This window comes from Gadus macrocephalus, chromosome 15 (assembly GCF_031168955.1).
Source record: "Gadus macrocephalus chromosome 15, ASM3116895v1".
NCBI lineage: Eukaryota > Metazoa > Chordata > Actinopteri > Gadiformes > Gadidae > Gadus > Gadus macrocephalus.
Window position 1 is genome coordinate 19,748,453 of NC_082396.1, and position 5,307 is coordinate 19,753,759.

Sequence of the window (5,307 nt, forward strand, 5' to 3'; positions counted from 1 at the left end):
GTGTCTGTGTGTGTCGTGTGTGTGTGTGTGTGTGTGTGTGTGTGTGTGTGTGTGTGTTTATATGTGGGTATGCCTTCACGTGCAAACGTGTCTGTCTGTGTGGGTGTATATGTGTGTCACCTGTTTTTGTAAACATATGCCTGCAAACCCAAAAGATTCTATGTCCATTATTGAGGATTTCATTAAAATATGTACAGGGGAATAACAGGACATGGAGATCTCAAATTGCAGCAGAAAAACGTTAGATAGTTATCAGTAACACTTCTGTGTGTGTGTGTGTGTGTGTGTGGTGTGTGTGTGTGTGTGTGTGTGTGTGTGTGTGTGTGTGTGTGTGTGTGTGTGGGTGTGTGTGTTGTGGTAACCCGCTACCCAAATGAGCCGGGTTCCACTGACAAATCTCGCTTGGCGTAGGGTTTTTAGCCATGGCAGGCATTTATTGCAGACAACGTAAATCAGACAATGCAGACGCGGTCTCTAGGGTCTCCGTGAGCCTCTAGCCGCTCGTGGACCAGAGCGCTTACTGCGTCCTTGTTCCTGGTCTCCCGAGCCGTGCTGTGCTGTGCTGGTCCTCCTTTTAAGATGGCTCCGGTGCTTTCGGCCAGGTGTCCCCCGTGATTGGGGTGCCGAAAGTGCTGCTCTTCATCGCCGGCTGGTGGGTGGGGGTGGTACACCCCGTCCTCCACGGTACCCGGGCCCGTCCAGGCCGAGGACCACGTGGCGGGATGCCACACTCCTCCACCCTTTGTCCAAGCCCCAGGTAGCCGAGGGACCCGCCCAGGATGGTGTCTCGCCGGGGCCGGGTGTCACCTGCGGCGCCGGCTGCGTCCCTCGCGTCGGCTGCGTCGTCTCCGGCCGCGTCGTCTCCGGCCGCTTCGTCTCCGGCAGCTTCGTCTCCGGCAGCTTCGTCTCCGGCTGCCTCGTCTCCCGCCGCCTCGTCTCCCGCCGCCTCGTCTCCCGCCGCTTCGTCTCCCGCTGCGCCGGCGGCAGCTGCCTCTCCTGCCGCGGCGGCGACCGCATCGCTCCTGCCCCGGGACTCTAGTACCGGGTCCCACCACCGGCGGAAAGTCGGACAGTCCCTCCCGATTACCACGGGGACCGGTAGGTGGGGGACTATGGCGACACATTAGTGCCATAATTCACTAATGTGATAAAAGATGCATTCGGGCGTATTATATTATTCCCCACGCGTAGATATTAACTGCGAGCGCGCAAATGATCTCTGCGCGCGCGCAAATTACCTCTGCGCGCGCAAAACAGCCTCTCGCGCGCGCAAATTACCTCAGCGCACGCAAAACATTCTCTCGCGCGTAACAGCCTCTCGCGAAAGATGTTTTTACGCTCACTCGAATTTAATTTTGGCACTATGGGGGAGGGAACCAAGGCAGGGCGGGCTTTCCTATGATTGGCCGTTTCTGAAGCGCGATATTTGATTGACAGCCCTCCTCAGCCCTCCTCTCATTCAATTCTGAATTGTACAGTAAATGGCTGAAACGATAGTTACGTATTGTAACTCCAGATTCTATGAGTATAGGCGCAGCCTTTTAAGTGTCGGCCTCATTGTCCTTTAAATAGCTGAAGAAAAGCTGTTTATTGGGAGCAGAACGTCTGCCGGCGCCCGACTATATCTGCGAAATGCGGACGTCGTTGAGGCACGCCGCACGCGGACGTAATTGAGGCCCACGCTGTTGGTGGTCGGGGATTACACATTTTTCAGTGCTACGGCTCACGCCTAGGGATAACCCAATAGCGATAGCCTTAAAAGGCTGCGACTATACTCATAGAATCTAGAGTTACAATACGTAACTATCGTTTCAGCCATTTACTGTACAATTCAGAATTGAATGAGAGGAAGGCTGAGGAGGGGTGTCAATCAAATATCGCGCTTCAGAAACGGCCAATCATAGGAAAGCCCGCCCTGCCTTGGTTCCCTCCCCCATAGTGCCAAAATTAAATTCGAGCGAGCGTAAAAACATCTTTCGCAAGAGGCTGTTACGCGCGAGAGGCTGTTTTGCGCGCGCTGAGGTCATTTGCGCGCGCGAGAGGCTGTTTTGCGCGTGCAGAGGTAATTTGCGCGTGCGCAGAGATCATTTGTGCGCTCGCAGTTAATATCTACGCGTGTGGAATAATATAATACGCCCGAATGCATCTTTTATCACATTAGTGAATTATGGCACTAATGTGTCGCCATAGGGGACAATCCCCGCCCGGATCGTAAACACACCGTGTGTGGTGCGGACAACCACGTGACACGTGGGGTAGGTCCGGGTGTCCCCGTGGACGCAGGCCACCTCCATCGGCTCCCCTGCATTCTCCACCATATGTGGTAACCCGCTACCCAAATGAGCCGGGTTCCACTGACAAATCTCGCTTGGCGTAGGGTTTTTAGCCATGGCAGGCATTTATTGCAGACAACGTAAATCAGACAATGCAGACGCGGTCTCTAGGGTCTCCGTGAGCCTCTAGCCGCTCGTGGACCAGAGCGCTTACTGCGTCCTTGTTCCTGGTCTCCCGAGCCGTGCTGTGCTGTGCTGGTCCTCCTTTTAAGATGGCTCCGGTGCTTTCGGCCAGGTGTCCCCCAATCACCCTGATTGGGGTGCCGAAAGTGCTGCTCTTCATCGCCGGCTGGTGGGTGGGGGTGGTACACCCCGTCCTCCACGGTACCCCGGGCCCGTCCAGGCCGAGGACCACGTGGCGGGATGCCACAGTGTGTAAGCACATACTTGCTATACACACTGTGTGTGTGATTGTGATTTTATTATTTTTAAGTAATAAAGTGAACACAATATATTTTCATAATTATTTATCAATCTACCTGTACCTATGTCTCTCTCCCCCTCTCTCTCTGTCTTTGTATCTCTCTGTCTCTCTCTCTCTCTCTCTCTCTCTCTCTCTCTCACACCGACTGAGCCAAATGTCAGCTTCTTTACAGCATGTGTGACAGCCAGCATATGATCCTGAGACAGCATGACAGCTTCCTTCACACCCCACCTATCTGGCACACACGAAAACACATATACACACACACACACACACACAGATTGACAGATCTGTCATGTGTGGATGGATCTGTGGTACCCACCTACATCGAACATCCCAGTACATAAAGGAAGAGGAAGATAGGTAGCGGTAGGAGGTAGGAGGATATTCGTGACCACAGAGATACAGTGTGATCCCCCAAATGACTAGAGGGGGGATGGGGTGAGGGATGGATGGAGGACGATAGATTAATTGATAGATGAATGGCTGAATGAGATGGATGGATGGTATTGAGGGTAGATGGATGCTAGAATGTGGAGTACAGATGGATGGATAGGTGGATGGATAAATTAATGATAGTTGAATTGATGGTTGGATGATAGATGGATAGCAGGGACGATGGATCGATGGACTGATGGCGGGGCGATATATGGATAGATGACCCTCACCCAGAAGGCCAGCCAGGTTACAGTCCAAGGAGCTCTTGTAAACTTGTGTGTAGGCCACTCTCTTTTAGCTGGTGTGCCTGCATGTGCAATCTGTCCTCTGCAGCTCATTCAGCACACGGCAGTCCAGTTGGTCTTCAACCATGTTCTCTCAGACTATCCCATTTCTTTGCACTCTGCACTGGCTTCTGCTGGATGCTCGAATCCCATTCAAGTCACTGCTACTTGCCTCCTCTGCTGGGAACGTCTGTCAGAGGGTACTGGATGATGTGCTAATGAGATAACAAATGGAAGATAATGGGAAAAGGATTGTACTATTTTGTATGTGTGTGTGTGTTAGAGAGAGAGAGAGAGAGAGAGAGAGAGACAGAGAGACAGAGACACACACACACACACACACACACACACACACACACACACACACACACACACACACACACACACACACACACACACACACAGAGTGATCTATAGAATGTACTTTTATCTGCCCTAAAATAAAAGATAATATAAGAAGAACAAAGAAATAGACGACTTAATTAAGTTAATTTACTGACATTCTTCTTTTTTCCCCTCCATTACAAGACGCCTGAGGATAGCAGCAGCAGCCTGACCAAACTACTGACAGCTTGATGAGCCAAGAGAGCAGAGCCTCATCTTCCCTCTAGAGCAGGGGTTCCCAATCATTTTTATTTCAAGGACCGGCATATTCATAAAACGATTTGGAGGACAGGTCCTCAATTTTAATGCCTTAATTTTAAGATGCATAATTCTGTTTAATCTTTTCCTTTTTTTTTTCCAAGACGGTTTATTTGTCATATTAACAACAATTAAATAAACAGCAATGAAATGCTTGAGTCTCAGGCTCCCTTCAACAATGCAATAATATAAAATAATACAATTTATAAGAGAAACACAAGAAAAGTAAGCTGGGACTTAAATAATCGTTTAGAACAATTCACAAAATGTTTCTCTTTTCTCCCCTAAAAATAACTACATGGAGTCTATGTGTTGGAGGAAATAACATGACATGTATGGCCTAAGTTATAAAATATGACATTATCATTATTTTTATTTTTTTTGCCTTTTCTGGAAATATTTCAAGGACTGGTTCTAAAATATGGAAACCAAAGATTAGGGAGATCGCAGTAAACTTTATAAGAATGGAAATGGGACCATACACAACACGGGGGAGTTGGGTCTTTGAAAGCCTCTTCCTGGGTCTGCTGCCCAGGATAGCAGACCCAGCCTCTCCAGGAGGCCATACACAGAGAGACAGAGAGAGCAGTAACACAAAGCGCCCAGCCCTGAAGGAGAGGCTGTTGAACCAACCCAGTCGCCAAGAAAAAACGTCGACGGTGTACGTTTCCATGAACACTGGAGACGTACTATTACAACGTAAAAACAGCGTGTTATACCTACAGTATCCACGCGTGCCGCTGTGGAGGCGGGTTTCGGGGTTTGGGTTTCACGGCTTTCGCGGCAAATTGTGGACACGATTGTTTAGGGGGGGGGGGGAGGTAGACTGTTGTTGACCGGGGAGGGAGGGGGGAGACACGTTTGTTGAGGGGACGACGACGACACGATTGTAGGGGGGGGGGGGGGGGGGGGACACGTTAGTTGAAGGGGGACGACGACGACGACACGTTTGTTGAGGGGGGGGAGACACGTTTGTAGGGGGGGGGGGGGCACGCTCGACGGTTTTTATTGAACGCTCGACAACGAGAGTTTTTATTGAACGAGACTTCAACACGGAACAGCTGCCCGAAACGATGGTCACGTCACTCTCGGTGACGGTGTCGACAACAATGAACACACGAACAATGTTAATAGAACAACACACAACCACATAACATCCCGAACCCATCAACCCCACTTAATCCTA